Source organism: Bos mutus, chromosome 8, assembly GCF_027580195.1.
Source record: "Bos mutus isolate GX-2022 chromosome 8, NWIPB_WYAK_1.1, whole genome shotgun sequence".
Lineage (NCBI taxonomy): Eukaryota > Metazoa > Chordata > Mammalia > Artiodactyla > Bovidae > Bos > Bos mutus.
In genome coordinates, this window is record NC_091624.1 from 67,425,839 (window position 1) to 67,443,544 (window position 17,706).

At 43.8% G+C, this 17,706-nt stretch overlaps 1 protein-coding gene across 1 annotated transcript in view; it reads right to left on the bottom strand.

Moving 5' to 3' along the window:
* The window catches only part of PIP5K1B (phosphatidylinositol-4-phosphate 5-kinase type 1 beta), a 347,555-nt gene extending 343,556 nt beyond the window's left edge, over nt 1–3,999 (bottom strand). Inside the window, exon 1 of the mRNA XM_070375799.1 lies at nt 3,434–3,999. The gene's annotated coding sequence lies outside the window, so the exon portion shown is untranslated. The remainder of the gene's footprint in view (nt 1–3,433) is intronic.
* Nucleotides 4,000–17,706: the final 13,707 nt, after the last annotated feature.

The following is a 17,706-nucleotide window of genomic DNA, read 5'->3' on the forward strand; positions in this document are numbered from 1 at the left end:
TTGGGAATTTACATGATGAGATGCTTTCTAAGGATGACAAGATGCTTTGTTTTCCTCCTTCATTCAACTCTTCATTGACTACTTACCATATCAAATCCCAAAGCCAAAAAAATAAATGAAGGTATGAATTGACAGTCTGTAATATTCAGGTAAATCTTGACATTTTAGAGTAGTTCAGCCCCTGAGAATATTTCCAAATAAAACAATACTATTAAACAACATAGATGCTAAGCTAAAGTGCCCTTGGAATTTTCTTTCCCTTCATTAAGTGGTATGTGATGAAGGGGAAGTGTGTGTTAATCGCTCAGTCATGTCTGACTCTTTGTGATCCCATGGACTGCAGCCCACCAGGCTCCTTTGTCCACAGCATTCTCTAGGCAAGAACACTGGAGTGGGTAGCCATTCTCTTCTCAAGGGAATCTTCCCGACCCAAGGATCAAACCCAAGTCTCCTGCACTGCAGGCAGATTCTCTACTGTCTGAACCACCTCATTAAGTGATATGTGATGAAGGGGAAGTAAATTACAAGTGGAATAGGTAATTCGGATTACCTTAACACAGGGTGAAAAATTTTCTTTCCCCTAGAGAAATGATTTTAACGGATTACAAATATATTGATAAGCATTGATAAGCATTATAGAATGCTTAAACCAGAAAGAGAAAAATAACTCAATACAAACTTCTTGTTTTATATGTGAGAGACTTGAGGCTCAAAGGTGGTAGGATTTGGTCCAAGTTATACAGCTAAATCCCTGGAGGAGAAAATGGCAACCCACTCCTATATGTTTTTGCCTGGAAAATCCCATGAACAGAGGAGCTTTGTGGGCTACAGTCCATGGGGTCACAGAAGAGCCAGACACAACTTAGAGACTAAAGAAAAACACACAGTCAAGTATACTGCCAGAACTAGAACCCAGGTCATGAGCAAGCATGCTTAACAGTCCCCGCTGTATTGTATCCCATGATGTCTCCTCATTGTTGTCAGAAGTGAAACAATGTCACAATCTACAAAGCCAAGGACTAGACATCAAGAGCTTTGAGTTCTAGTCTTGTAAACTCTACTAGATTAGACATGATACTATACAAAAGTAATCTCTTGTCTAAACCTCAGTTTTCTCAACTGTTGAAATTTGAACAGTAATTCACAGTGAGACAGTGCAAACTGCAATAAATGCAGAAATGTCTGGCCATTGTAAAAACCTTATACAAGCACAGAAGTAGCACTGGGTGGATGATAATAGTGGTGGTAATGATTTCAGATAACCTGCTGCTGCTACTAAGTCGCTTCAGTGTTGTCTGACTCTGTGTGACCCCATAGATGGCAGACCACCAGGCTCTGCCGTCCCTGGGATTCTTCAGGCAAGAATACTGGAGTGGGTCGCCATTTCCTTCTCCAATGCATGAAAGTGAAAAGGGAAAGTGAAGTCACTCAGTCGGGTCCGACTCTGTGTGACCCCATAGACGGCAGCCTACCAGGCTCCTCCGTCCATGGGATTTTCCAGGCAAGAGTACTGGAGTGGGTTGCCATTGCCTTCTCCTTCAGACAACCTGGCTTCAACTCTAATTCCAGCCACTTGTTACCTTGATAAGTCATTAATCCTGTGAGCCTCACATTCCTCTTGTGAATATCTGGTTAATAATTTTTGCCCTCCTCCCTGAAATGGTCAGAATTAAAAGTTTTTCAGAGAATGTTGTTATTGTTTCAGTTGCTAACTCAAATCCGACTCTTGGAACCCCATGGACTATAGCCCATGGGATTCCTCTGTCCATGGGATTTTCCAGCAAAGAATGGGTTGCCATTTCCTTATCTGGGGAATCTTCCAGACCCAGGGATCGAACCTGAGCCTCCTACATTGGCAGGCAGGTTCTTTACCATTGAGCCACCAGAACAGCCCTTTAGAGAATATGAAAAAGCATTTACAAAGCAAGGCATTGATGCAAATGTGAGGTATTACCAAATCCCTCTAGTCTTATTTGGACAAAGATATAACAAGATTTTATTCATTTTTTAAAGTGTTCCTCCCCAACTAAGACGTCATTATGCATCAGTCTCAGTCTTACCAGCTTTCTCATCAGTTTTCCTAAGTCCCCACAGAAGGCACCATTTCCCTCAGCTCAGAGATTATGCTTGCTGCTTACTCAACTTCCCACTGGCAAGGACTTATCTGAGAAAGGTTTATTTCTAGGGCCTCCTTTCGACTGGAAATGCCCTGACAAAAGCTTCCATGAACACTATTACACTTCATCACATTAAAAGTGGTAAGGAATCCAACCCTTTGGCTTTTCTCCACTCCCAGCACTTCAGCCTTTACATAGAAGAGACAGAAGCCTGGGTGGATGCTTTTCACCGGGAGGGCAACAAGGGTTACCCAAACCCATGCTCGGTAGTACTGATGGGGAGACTGCTGCTTCTTTGCGGGTGACTAGCACATTCTTAGGCCCAACCGGCCTCTCAAGGGTCACTCACCTTAGAGCTAGGGCCCCTGGCAGGCTGAGAATATCATAGAAAAATAGAAGAGTGGGGGAGTGGGGGTGCGCAGTATTTTTGGTCTGCAACACGCTAGTTGCCTTTAAAAAAAAAAAAATCAGAGTAGCATTTCCTTGCTGAGAACCCAGATTTCAGTTGATCAGAAGAAAAAATTCATCAGCCTATCCAAACAACTCTGGAACAGGTTTCCATCCAACCACGCCAGGCACCACAGACAAGTGAGTTGGGGGTGGGTGGGGGGTAAGAACTGACAACAGGCTTATCTGCATAGATGAACGATAAGCTGCCATTTGTTGTCTTCTGTTTTGGTGACTCTTGGCACCGGTTTGGCAAATCAAATCCCGGAGTTCTCCCTCTCCGGTGCCCCCACACTCCCACCACCCCGCGTCCCAGCTGTTGAAGCGTCACGTTGACCCGGCTGGGGAAGAGAAGCAGGTGAAACGCAGAAGTCTGTATATTGCTGCATTTAGGTTGAAACCACGCCGCACCTGTTCAATCCGGCTCCAGCGCCAGAAATGACCAGAACACCGACTCGCAAGCCCCTCTTGAGATCCCAGGGGCGCCTAACAAGTTCGCCGCTGTTTAATATCCGGGGAGGGTGGTGGGAGAGCTCTCTTGTTGCAGCCAAACTCAGCTGGCTACCCAGAAAAAGGAAAGGGGGCTCCGGTTCAAGTGAACCCAGAGTGATCCCCAGTGTCACTGCGGCCCCGGGGATCCGGGTAGTAAGCGGAGTGGGTGCCCGCGGGGAGCGCGCAGCCGTGGCCCGGAGGAATGAAGGTCCCGCTTCGGTGGCCAAGCGAACCCCCTCCACCCTACCTCCAGCACCAGACGGACAAAGTCTGAGCGTCGAGAGATCGCCAGGATTCATCCGAGACTTAGAGCCCCCAAGCTCGAGTCCAAAAGGAGGGTCGCGGGAGGAGGGGCAGGGGACGCGCAGGAAACTTACCTCACCGGGACAGCCTTCGGGCACCTCCGGTGTCGAGACCAGTTGCGCCACAGCGTGCAAGTTATCGGGACGTTGTCTCTTCCCCGGGTCGAAAGGAGAGCCTTGCAGGCAAGGGGCGGGGGGGAGGGGGGGTGGTCAGCGGGGCGGGGCCCGGGCCGGGCGCAGCGCGCGGAGCGGGCAGGTGCCGGGGCCCCAGCCGCGGGACCAAACTCGCCCCGGACGCGCCTCAGCGGGGGCGCGCGGCTGCGAGTGTGCAATGCGCGCGCGCCGCGGCCGGAGTGTGTCCCCGCTTTCCCCTTCCTTCCCCGCCGGTCCTGCGGCCAGACTGAGCCCCGAGCGGCCGCCGAAGCCCCCGCTGCTCTGAGCGGCTCCACCACCGGGCGCACTCTGGCCGCGGCGCGTTCGGGGTCGGGGGCCGGGGACTGAGGAGCAGGGCGCCCCCGGGCTTGGGCGCAGGTTCCTGCGCAGAGCGCGCTAGAGTCGGAGCAAGGCGCGGGGAGAGCGGGCTGCGCGGCGGCGGCCGCGGCTCTGAAAGGCTGCAGGCCCCGCCCGCCGGCCGCCCAGGCTCTTCCCCTTTTCTCTCCACCCCCTCGCTCCATCCCCGCACGCCCTGCAGGGAAGCCAGACCGGTTTGCAGCTGCGGCGGCGGGATCCTGTACCGCAGTAGGACTGGGCGTCCGAGTCGACGTTGGGGACAAGGCTCTTGGTCCCGCGGCCGCGTGCCTAAGACAGAGAGAGGGGGTGGAGTGGGCCCCTAGATCTAGCGGCTTCCTGCAGGGCTGCAGGGCTAGCCAAGGGCTTCTCGGCAGTGCTCAAAGTCTTGCAGCCCTGGAAAACAGGGCTGTGCTTGGGACAGGGCTCCCGCTTCCTCAGGCCACTAAACTCTTCGACACCTGGTCTTCTGCCTGCTGGACTCTGCTTGCGCCGAACCCCCCACTTTAACCAGGAAGGGGCAAGGCAGACAGTACGTGTTCCCAGGAAGTAAGACCTACCCAACAGATAGAAATAGGTAGGAGAAATAGGGTCCTGGGAGAGAGAAGGCTGGAGGGACGTCAGGCACTGATGGTCGGTGATGAGGGTCCGGGCCAAATCTTTCTGACAGTGCTGAGTGGGCGTGGGGCCCTAGTAATCTCACCCGACGTCAGTCCAGCAACGGAGAAGACACCGGCCAAGTCTAAAGGACTCTCTTGGGTCTGGGGGAGGGGAGGGAGCTGCTATCATGGAAGCTATACCTGCTGCTACTGCTGCTAAGTCGCTTCAGTTGTGTCCGACTCTCTGCGACCCCATAGACTGCAGCCCACCAGGCTCCTCCGTCCCTGGGATTCTCCAGGCAAGAATACTGGAGTGAGTTGCCATTTCCTTCTCCAGGGGATCTTCCCCATTCGGAGATCGAACCTGCGTCTCCTGCATTGCAGGCGGATCCTTTCCCTTTACCCTTATTTTAAAAACAAACACATTCGTGGGAAACGTGGGATACATTCTGCCCCAAGAAAACCAACCTTTCATGTCCTTATCCTCGACCGCCTAATGGGTGAGCCAAAATGAATTGTTTGAAAGGATACTCTGTTAGTTCTCAGCAAATGAAAAAACCTCTTTTTTTGAGTTGAAATCTTGTACTTCTCCGTTCAGAATGGAGGGCAATAATTCCTTGGTAACACATATCTGTTAAACTTTTTCTAGCATACCTCTTCCAGATGTGTCAGGCCACCCCTGGGAGTTTTAGGGCATCACTTGTTTAGGACCCTGTGACTTCTGTCTGGTTTTGGCACCCTAGGCTCTTCAAAGCCTAAGAGTAGGAACACAAATCTAGTCCAGCATGATCACTTCACAGAAGTAAAAACTGAGACCCCCAAATATTAAGTGACCCACAGGCCAGAACACAGGTTCCTTGATTCTTAGAAATGCTGGACTAACAAAGTTCAGCTTGGGTCTAAAGAGGCCTGGGTGGAGGAAAGAGACACAGATCAAAGAACCCTTCATCTGCCTGGTGTGAATCACCGTGTAGAGGGCGGCAGCATACCGCTGTAAGTAGCAGACTGCTGGGATCTGGGGATGGTAATCCCAGTTTCTCCTCTGCTTCTCAGATATTTGTTCTGAAATCCAAGGAGTGAAAAAACAAATCTGCTTCCCAGAGAGGTAATGATAAGTGAAAATACAAAGTTAGTTCTCGATATTTCCTGGGAATACAGAGGAGACAAAAACAGATAAAATCAAAATTAAAATAATGGCTCAGATATGGTCACCTATGCTACTTACAAATGGACACACACACTTGTACATACCTTTTCCATTAAAAGCCTGTTTGATTCCCTTCTGTAAAGCACAGAGGCCAACAGCCTTCAGTTTCCAGAGCAAACTCACAAAGCAGAATGCCCACTGGCTATTTAGAGAGCTAACACTATTAAACAGGATTCTAGGTGCTCTGATTTTTTCCAGTAATCATGTATGGATGTGAGAGTTGGACAATAAAGAAAGCTGAGTGCCAAAGAATTTATGCTTTTGAACTGTGGTGTTGGAGAAGACTCTTGACAGTCCCTTGAACAGCAAGGAGATCTAACCAGTCCATCCTAAAGGAAATTGGTCCTGAATATTCATTGGAAGGGCTGAGGCTGAAGCTTTGCAAAGCTTTAATACTTTGGCCACCTGATGCGAAGAACTGACTCATTTTAAAAGACCCTGATGCTGGGAAAGATTGAAGGCAGGAGGAGAAGGTGATGACAGAGGATGAGATGGTTAGATGGTATCACCGACTCAATGGACATGAGTTTGAGTAAACTCTGGGAGTTGGTGATGGACAGGGAGTCCTGGCTGCAGTCCATGGGGTCGCAAAGAATCAGGCAAGACTGAGCCACTGAACTGAACTGAACTATTAGCAATAATGGCTTAGCCATAAACTCTGGAAATATTTAAAAATCAGATAATGCTTATCTAATTGTTTTACTTGATTTTGAGTATAATTTTTTCAACTGATTTCAGATCTTAGTCCAAAATCTTAATAATGTTATTTAGTACTCCCCTGTGAGAAACAGGCATAGATTTCTTATAACAGATTTAATAGCATTAATGGCTCCAGTTAATGACCTCCCTTTAGCCATGTCCTTTTTTTGTAACTTTGTAGTTCCCTCCCACTCTGTGTTCACTCATGTGCTGTACTTTGATCAGTGAAACGGTAGCAGACTTGATGTAAATGAACATTTGAAAAATGTTTGTCAACAAGGAAATACCACTACATATCTATTAAAATTTCCAAAATCCCAGAACACTGGCAAAACCAAATGCTGGCAAGAATGTGGAGCAAAAGGAACTTTCATTCGTCACTGGTGGGAATGCAAAATTCAATGGCCACTTTGAACAACAGTTTTTCACTTCCTTACAAAACTAAACATACTCTTACCATGTAATTTGGCAATCACACTCCTTAGTATATACCCGAAGGAGCTGAAAACTTATGGCCATACAAAAACCTACATGTGGATGTTTATAGCAGCTTTATTCAAAATCGCAAAAACTTGGAAGTAAACCAAGACTTGCTTGGTAGGTGAATGGATAAACTGTGGTAAAACGGAATTTTATCCAGTGCTTTAAAAAAAAAAAAAAGCTATCAAGCCACGAAAACACACGGAAGAAACTTAAATGCACATTACTAAGTGAGATAACTCTGTCTGAAAGGGCTACATATGGTATGATTCCAACTATATGATATTCTGGAGAAAACAAAACTATGGAGACAGAAAAAAGATCAGTGGCTGACAGAGTTGGGGAGGGAGGGATGAATAGGCAGAGCACAGAGGATTTTTAGGGCAGAGAAACTACTCTGCATGATTCTTCAACAATGAAGATGTCATTACACATTTGTCCAAAGCCTTAAAATTCATTAAGAATGAATCCTAATGTAAACCATGGTCTTTGGTGATAACGATGTTGTCTGTGTAGGTTCACCAGGTGTAGCAAATGTGCCCCTCAGGTGGGGGATGTTGATGACGGAGGGGGCTATGCACATGTAGGGGCAGGCGGCATATCAGAAATCCCTGAACCTTCCCTTCAATCTTGCTATGAACCAAAACTGCTCTAAGAAAAGAAGTCTATTTTTTTTTAATTGTATGCTTTTCTGCTTCTGTTCTTGGAATTCTACCATCACCAGGAGAACAAGCCCACTGAAGGATGAAAGACCCTGTGGAACAGAGCTGAGTCATTGCAGTTGAGGTCATCCTTGACCAGCCAGCCCTCAGTTGGCTGCAGAGGTACAAACAAGTTCAAATGAGATCTGCCAAGCTTGGTCCAGATCAGCAGAACCAAATCATAATTTGGGAGAAATAAAACATGGTTGCTATTCTAAGTTATGAGTTCAATTAATTATCCATTGCTGCATGGCAAACCACTTCTAAACTCATAGCCTAAAACAATCACCATTTACTATTTCTCATAAGTCTGTGAGTCAACTGGGATCAGCTGGGCCTTGGCTAGAGTCACTCAATTGGCTGCATTTAGGTGGCCTCTCAGAGAAGGCGATGGCACCCACTCCAGTACTCTTGCTTGGAAAATCCCATGGACAGAGGAGCCTGGTGGGCTCCAGTCCACAGGGTCGCCAAGAGTCAGACACGACTGAGCGACTTCACGTTCACTTTTCACGTTCATCCATTAGAGAAGGAAATGGCAACCCACTCCAGTGTTCTTGCCTGGAGAATCCCAGGGACAGGGGAGCCTGGTGGGCTGCCGTCTATGGGGTCGCACAGAGTTGGACACGACTGAAGCGACTTGGCAGGCGGCCTCTGGCAGCTGGGCCAAATTAGAAGGTCTGAGAAGTCTTCACTCATACATCAGATACCTCCATCTGCCTCTCATGACCTTTCTCTTTCTGCATGGCTAAGTTATGGAACTTTGGACTAGTTACAAGTCCTTTCTGACTCTCTCTATGAAATGAGGGGAGTTAAGTTTATCCATATTGCTAATGCATATTTAACCTTATCTTTGATGATATCTCAAGGGCAAATTGAAGTCCAATAAATACCTAGAAGGGTGTTAGAGGGAATTTGGGGCAATTGGTCAACCATGGGTATTTCTAGCATTTCATCTGTTACTTATTTTTCAAGGAAAAATTCGCAAGAAGCCACATGAAAGACACGCACTGCCTCCTTGGACATCAAACAGTAAAGTAGGAGGTTGCATCCCTCACGACTCCTGAAGAGTCATCTTTCATCACATTGTCCTCTCTTTCTAGAAACTTCATTTCTAAGCAGATAAGTTAAATGCTTAGCTGACTCCCCTGTATAACTTGAGATGCTCATTTCAGAGGGTGCATTTACCCAGGGGACCTTATACTCTCTAATTTCAGGTTTGCTCTTAAAATTAGCAGAGACTTGAAAGCCTCACCCCCAACTCCCTTCCATCTCTTCTTTCTCGCTGTGCCAACTTCCTTTCCTCTAGCTTTGTTTTCTTGTCCCGCTGCAGCCTTTCTTCCCTAATCCTACAGCACTGAACTAGGAGCCCTAGGCCTACTTTCTCATCCCACCTCTGTTCCAGCAGCAGTGAAGTCTGCATTCTCTCTTGGCTCCAGATTCTTTGAATTCAGATTCATGTGTGTATCTGAGGGTGTATCATGAGATGCTCTGGGAAAGGTCACTTACAAGCCTGATAGACATGATCCTTACATGCCTTGTGCAACACATAAACAGTACAAGACTTGGAGGGGGTGAATGTTAAGGACTCAGAACTCTTTAGAAGAGGTACACTTGTGTCTCAGTCCTTCTCATGCAATTCCCAACATCTAGGTACTTTCTCCTAAGGTGTTTTCTTTCTTTCTTTATTTTTCTATTGGAAAACACGCAACTCCAGCACCTACAAGCCCTATTTAATTCATTACTCTTTGCCTGGATGTTGGTATCATCCTCTCAAGACACCAGCTACTGTTTCCATCCTTTGGCCAGAAACAGTATGAAAACTGGAGGCCCACTGTTAGCAGGCATTCAGGTCTGACCCTAAAAATGTTTGCCTAAATATCTGATAACTCATCTAAAAACTATGAAAAAGAGTTAAGAAAGATTTCTGTAACAAATTCATACCAAAATACAAAATTACATGCATTGAGATTATAATTATGTGGGAAAATGTGCACATGAACAACTACTCAAATAAAGCAATTAAAAAGAGAAGTGCCTGTGCTGCTGCGTGGGTAGGGGATTCTAAGGTTAACAAATGTTTTGATGTTACGTTGTTTTTACATTTAAAAAATACATATGCCTCTTCAACTTCTAATTTCTGCTAGCCGGAAATTCTTCTAATTTCTACAGTCTGTTTGCTGTGGAGTTCAGTTACTCTTTTTTCTCTTCGATAGTTTTTTTCTTGTTACAGACCTCACACACACACCTTTTCTAATGTTCACCTTGTCCAGAAGTTGCAAAAACAATGTAAACTTAATAGTTTCAATGTGAAGCCTGAACAAGAAACAAAACAATAGCAGAATGAAGGGAATGAGGAAGGAAAGAGAGAGAATTGGTAGGACGGCACAGAGAATCCAGCTGCCTTTAAGAAAGCATACTAACGGATGTAAAATTTATACACACAGCTTGTGTATCAAGTCCAAACTTCGGTTTTAAAGAACCTGAAAGACAAGGTCTTCATAATTCATAGGAGAGAAAGAAATCCCCTTTTGGTTGGAGATACTGATTGAAAAGCTTAAAGTAGAGGAAGAAGATAGAAATGAATTAGCGGTGTTCCTCAAAACTTCACAAAATCAATTGCAATGATTATACCCCAAGGAACAGTGTGTTAGAATAGTCTATCTAAAGTCACAAAAACCAGCTACGGAACCAGGAACAAAAGCTAGGGTTGCCATCTTATCCCTACATTAGGAAGTGGTCAACAGAATGGGCTCTGGACTTTTCATGACTAAGCACCAGTTTTTCATGTCAAAGTCTGCTTTGTTCTAAAATGTGAAATACTCGGTTTGTGGTCTACCTTCTTGAAACATTTAAGTTTCTCATCAACAATGAGCACACTTGAAATGAAATGGGACACAATAAAAGAGTGACAGGTTGACATTCCTGATGGTCCAGTGGTTGAGAATCTGCCTGCCAATGCAGGGGACATGGGTTCAATTCCTGGCCCAGGAAGATCCCACATACTTTAGAACAACTAAGCCCATGTACCACAACTACTGAGCCCACACTCTAGAGCCTTCAAACAGCAAGTACTGAGCCCACACTGCAACTCCTGAAGCCCTCACACTCTAGAGCCCATCTGTAAAAAAGAGAAGCCATCACAGCGAGAAGCCTGTATACAACTACAGAGTAGCCCCTGCTCACTGCAACTAGAGAAAGCCTGCACTCAGCAATGAAGACCCAGCCCAGCCAAAAATAAACAAATAAATAAAAGTATATAAAAAAGAGTGACAGGTCTAGAAGCAATACCAGGAAACAATGGAATCTACAAATAAGGTTGAAAAAGAAGGAAAGGTAATGAAGTCAACAAAGTCACTTGAGTTTCCAAAGTAGAGGCAACGACTGGCCACTCAAGATGCCCTTGGTGTAAGGGATGCCTTCCTGTAGCCATTTCAGGAAGGGCTCGGGTACTGACAGTCTGAGTGAGATGAGCTCGCACCCCGTGTGGAGGGGCAGCTGGTGGGGCCAAGATGCTGATGACATAATACATAGCTGATGAAGAGAAGCGAACATTAACTTCAGTCAACCAGTGAAGCCTCCACTAAGATTTCTCTGTTTCCCCACAACACCTCACCTGTGAATACACCAGGAAGACAGTTTTGATTTTTGCTTTCATTCCCCCCACCCCCAAATTTTGGACTTTCCCAGACTTGAAACCATTTAGGCAGAACCTTACTACCAAGTGTCTCCTCTTGGTAATATTTGAATTTGAATGCGTGGCTAGCAAAAGGGAGCCCTTATTGTGATCCCTTTTTAAAGACTTTGTCTACAAGCTATCACAGCAACCTAGAATATTTTGCTGGGGTGGGAGATTGAAAAAGGAAATGTGTTAATCAGGGTATGCAAATGATGTAAGATACAAGCCCCAATCCTCAGGTAATGTGGACTACTATAACAAAAGTTCATTTCTCGTTCATGATTCTGTTCAATATGGTAGTGAAGATTGGCTTCCTGCGTTCAGGGACCTTGGGTGCTTCCATCTGGTGGCATCTGATCTTCAACAAGTGGCCTCCAAAATCCCTACTGAACTGGGTGAGAGGGCAAAAGATTTAAGATTCCAGCTATGGAAGTGGCAAATATCGTATCCACCCATATTCCAATGGGCAGAACTTGGTCCATGGTCCCACCTACCAGCATGAAGCCTAGAAAGCTATGTCTAAGTGCTGTCCTTAGGAAGAAGAGGGGAGCATGGGTGTCAGTGAGCACTGTATTTTATTCCCAATGTGCTGAATTAAAGATGAATCATTCACCTTAAGTTCATTTTTGCACAGCTGTGATTGGAGACCTGAGGAGAGTTGTTGGTAGTCAGATTTATTCTCTTATGCTTATGTCCTGGTGTTTTCCCTACATTTTTAGACAAGAAGCAGCCTGTTATATGTGTGTAGTTTGGGATGGTATTGTGGTCCGAGAAGTGTTTGTGGACATACACGGGAACATAAAGAGTCAACAGCATATATTGTTACAGAAAATTGAACACTTGAGGCAAGTGTATAAAAAGTACCTTTCCCGAGCTCTTACCAGGAGGAGAGGGCTATTGATTCCATCATCATGGGAGGAAATGGAATCTGTGCAATCAGATTCCATTTGAAGTGGCTGCAATTGGCAACACTGGAGGCTTTGGGAGGAAAAAAAAAAAAAAAGGATGAGAAGAAACATTAAGTCATAGCTCTATCTGCAGTCAGCCTGTCCTAATGGCATGAGTGATTTCAGGAGAAAGAGTTGTAATGAGGGAAAGAGAGGATGGGGAAAACAAGAAAAGTATACTTTTTTTTAGTACAAATACTGTGTAAGGAAAAATACAGGAATTGGTGGTATCATGGGGATTTGCAAATACTTTAAACCAAAGGCAAAGCCACACCATGAAGATATAAGTTAGAAGAGGTTGGAGAGCAGCCCAGCTTCTTCCTACTGCACAAGACTCCTTTCTTTTTTTTCCTGTTTTAAGTGGGGAGAGAGCATCAGACGGAAGTAAAGGACCAGGCTATGTCCTCTCCAAGTTCTACTGGGTTTGTGTTTTCCACAGGTTAAGGGACAGTATGTACGTATGCGACCTAATTTTTCCCCTTAATTTTAAAGGTTTGATCCCTGAGTTGGGAAGATCCCCTGGAGAAGGGAAAGGCTACCCACTCCAGTATTCTGGCCTGGAGAATTCCATGGACTAGTCCATGGGGTCACAAAGAGTTGGACATGACTGAGCAACTTTCACTTTCACTGTTTTTCAATTTTAAAGCAACAAATGTGAGAAAGGAGCCCTCTTTCATGACCATTCTGCACACCAAAAGATATAGTGGCATTTTCTTTAGAAACTCTCAAAAGAAATGGCTAAAGAACTTTGTTTAACATGCAGGTTTTTTTTTTTTTTTTTTACTACATTAGAATAAAAACAAAAGGCATAATTTAAATTTGCACATATACTACAACCTCAAAAAGTATAGAAGGTCTAGTAAAATATCTTGAAGGAAAATCTGCTAAAATATTAGCTATTATTGCTTTTAGATTAATATTGTGTCTCTTTAAAAAAAATTCCTTGTGTTACTTTTTTAAATCAGAAAAAGATAAATAAAAAGGAAACATTAATACTTGATGATTAAAAGTTTGTTTTTAAATTTTAGAAAAAAATGGAAAAGAAAAAAGAAATAGCTCAATTTTCTTCATTCAGAGACTATCATCTTAAACATTTAGTATTTGCTTACTAGGCATTAAGATAGTTTATACTTTTTTTAATGGTGAAAATAACATGTGCATTGGGGAAAGGAAATGAATAGACATTTCTCCAAAGAAATAAAAACAGCCAGTAAGAATATGAAAAGATATTCAATATTATTAGCTATTAGGAAAATGTAAATCACAACCACAATGAAATGCCACTTCAGGCCCACTAAGATGGCTAAAATTAGAAAGATATCATAGCAACTATTGGTGAAGATGTGGAGAAGTGAACCTCCCATGTTGCTGGTGGGAATATAAAATGATGCAATTACTTTAGAAAATGCTCTGACAGTTCCTCAAAACATAGTTACCATATAACTCAGCAATTTCACTGCCAGGTATATGCCCAAGAGAAACGAAAACATCCATCCACAGGAAAATTCATAAAAACAATCCAACTCTCCATTAACTGATGAATTGATAAACAAATGTGGTATATCCAAACAATGGAATATTATTCAGCAATAAAAAAGAGTGAAGTACTGGTACTTGCTATTACATGGATGAACTTTGAAAACATTACACTAACTGAAAAAAAGCCAGATATAAGTCCATAAGTTGTTTGATTTCATTTATATTAAATATTCAAAGTGAGCAAATCTATAGAGACTGAAAATAGATTAGGGGTTCTCTAGAGCTAGGGAGAGAAGGACTTCCTGGGGGAATGAGGCGTGAGTGCTAACAGGTAATAGATCTGAAAGTGAAAGTGAAAGTTGTTCAGTCATGTCCGACTCTTTGTGACCTGCCAGGCTCCTCTGTCCATGGAACTCTCCAGGCCAGTGCAGTGGATTGGGGAGCCGTTCCCCCCTCCAGGGAATCTTCCCAAACCAGGGATAGAACCTAGATCTCCCACATTGCAGGACGAGTCTTTTACCGTCTGAGCTACCAGGGAACAGGTAAAATAGATTCAGGTGGCAGATTTAGGGGCAGATGATGAGAATGTTCTGAAGTGGAAGGCAGTGATGGATATACAACTCTGTGAATATGCTGGAAAACACTGAATTGTACACTTTAAGTGGGTGAATGGAATGGTATGTAAATTAATCTCAATAAAGCAGTTTTTAAAAAGGAAAAAGCAACATACATATGTCAAAAAATTTCAAACCATATAAGAGTTTAAAGTTAAAAGTAAGATTTTCCTTCCTACTCACCATCCAACCTCTAGTTCTAGAGAATACCATTTTTAAGTTTCTGGGTTTTTGTTCTTCATCTGACTCTCTTTTTAACATTAAATAATACAGTTCTGCTTTTCTTAATCTAACTCCCACATCCTCTCCTATTTTTGCCTCCCAATTTTTGTGTTTCTTATTTTTGTAATAGTTTCCATTTTTATAATATACTCATCTCTATTTCTTGATTTATTGGTTTTAGACACCATCTATTAACCAGAAGGAAGTAGACTTTAGATGTTTCATAACTATATAAACTATATGGGAAAAAATCAATTAAATAAAATACTGGGTTCTATCAACAGAAGACTGCTCCCTATCCTGTTTAATTATGACATTCAGAACTTAAAATGTTTCTCAAAGATGTTTCACAAATTGTCTAAGTGATAATATAATTTATTTGAGAATTGACTCTAGTGGATGAGAATGCTGTGTTGCCTGGAGGGCCAAGAATAGAGAGACCAAATTCTAGCCTCACCTTAAATTCATCATAGTATTTATCCAATGCTGCTACTGCTCAGTCGCTTCAGTCGCATCCAACTCTTTGTGACGCTATGGACTGTAGCCTGCCAGGCTCCTCTGTCCATGGAATTCTCCAGGCAAGAATATTGGAATTTGTTGCCATGCCCTCCTCCAAGGGATCTTCCTGACCCAGGGATTGAACCCAGGTCTCCTGCATTGCAGGCAGATTCTTTACCACTGAGCCACCAGGGAAGCCCATTTATCCAATTGGCATCATTTAATCAATTTTAAGAAGACCATTTCCGCTGATTGGAAACTGTTGAGCACCCAAGGGAAAGTTGGATAATAACCATTGTGGCTTCTTTTAAACTCAGACAGTCTGTAAGTCTGGGACTCTGGGTTTGTAAGGAAGATGCTAGGCTATATCCTGTTAACACTGGACATCAAGTCTGGATGCCATGGTGATAGCAAACATCACCTTGAACCAGGTGGCAAACAAAGAAAGGATGATAGAAAGGACTCTAGTTCAAGACTGAAGCATCCTGTGAGACAGAGGAGACGGTGAAGAGTAGGAAGGAAATTGGAACCCACTCCAGTATTCTTGCCTGAAGAATCCCATGGACAGAGAAGCCTCACAGGCTATAGTCCATAGGGTCACAAAAAGTCGCCAAGAGTCAGACACGACTGAAGTAATTTAGCACGAGCACAGGAGGAGACTGGGGGTCTTAAATATTCTAGGGGTATTCCCATGATATATAATTACCCCCCATAATGCATAACCTCAGCAGCAGTTAAAGGAAAATGCAGACTGAGAGCTCTACTACTGTTGCTGCTGCTATCACTTCAGTTGTGTTCGACTCTGTGCCACCCCATAGATGGCAGCCCAGCAGGCTCCCCCTTCCCTGGGATTCTCCAGGCAAGAATACCAGAGTGGGCTGCCATTTCCTTCTCCAATGCATGAAAGCGAAAAGTGAAAGTGAAGTCGCTCAGTCGTGTCCAACTCTTAGCTCTAAGGTACCTCCAATTCCCTAAGGCACGTGGAGTAGACACTGGCTACCTATGTACTGTGCCAGCTGCTTCATCTGAACTATCTCATTCAATCCCAATCCAGAAAAGTAGTCGTATTATTTATGTTCCACAATGAAGCAGTTGAGGCAGAAAGGATAAGTCAAGTTGCTAACAGGGCTGAGATTTTCCATGACTCCAAATCCCTTAAATTATTGAAAGCAAAGGAATAATTCAAAACCTAATGTTGATGACACTTTGAGGGAATAAATACACCAAATGAACACTGGCAGAGTCTTTTTAGAGAGCAGCTAACAAGAAATATGCAATTATTATTACCTATGTCCCAGACATCCTACTTTCGGGAATATATTCTAAAACATTATAATATACAATATATACAATGTAAACAATGATTGTACAAAACTATTCAGTGCACTGATATTAATAGTGGCAGGAAATAAATTCAACAGTTAACAATTGAAGACTGATTATGTTATAGACTATCTCCAAAAGGAAATATTATTTGGACTATGCGGTGCTGTGCTTAGTTTCTCAGTAGCGTCTGACTCTTTGCAATCCCATGGACTGTAGCTCGCCAGGCTCCTCTGTCACTTTGGTTCTCCAGGCAAAAATTCTGGAATGGGTTGTCATCCCCTCCTCCAGGGGATCTTCCCAACCCAGGGATTGAACCCAGGTCTCCCCCATTGCAGGCAGATTCTTTACTGCCTGAGCTTCCCAAATAGGGAAGCCCTATTTGGACTATATTGATGTGCAAAAAAATATACGTGAAATAATTTAAGACAAAAAATGGAACAATAGACAGTTTGTGAACAGTGAACGCTACTATATAAAATGTTTGTATGGCACTAATATATCATATCTATACCATTCACAAGTCAATTAATATTTTTTTGTTAATTGGATTGTTTTTCCCATAAAGTGATGTGCATACTAGTATATTGATTTAAAATTCCCTGGACTTCCCTGGTGGTCCAGGGGCTAAGATCCCGTCCATGATCACAATACAGAGGGTCCAGGTTTGATCCCTGATTGGGGAATTATTAGGGCTTCCCTGGTGGCTCAGAGGTTAAAGCGTCTGCCTCCAATGTGGGAGACCTGGGTTTGATCGCTGGGTCGGGAAGATCCCCTAGAGAAGGAAATGGTAACCCACTCCACAGTATTCTTGCCTGGAGAATCCCATGGAAGGAGAAGCCTGGGAGGCTACAGTCCACAGGGTTGCAAAGAGTTGGACACAACTGAGCGACTTCACTTTCTTTCTTTCTCTTTCTTGGGGAATTATTAATAGATCCCACATGCCGCAACTAAGACCTGGAACAGCCAAAGAAATAAATAAACACATAATACAAAATTCCCCAAATTAATTTTGCACCCTGTGATTAAATGTCCTTCCCTCTCTGGAGCTGGTGTCCATTTGAGGGTTTGAAGATGGGGGTGAGAGACCAGGGAAGCACCACAATTTTTCTGAAAACAGAGACGAATCACCCTCCAAACCTTTCTTGCATGTTCCCAAAGACTTTCCTAATGGAAAGAGATTCTGCTGTGATATCTTTGATGCTCTCAGAGGTCAGGCAGAAATTAGTGAAGTCTTGGGCCTGCCCCTGAATTGATCAGTTCATAGACATACCTATAAATGTTGTTCAAGAAGAATTTTCAATGAAGTTCCATGTCTGCAGAAAGGACTGAGTTATCTCATCTTAATAAATCTCTAACCTGGTGGAGGTATTACCTGTAGTCCTGGCACTGGCAT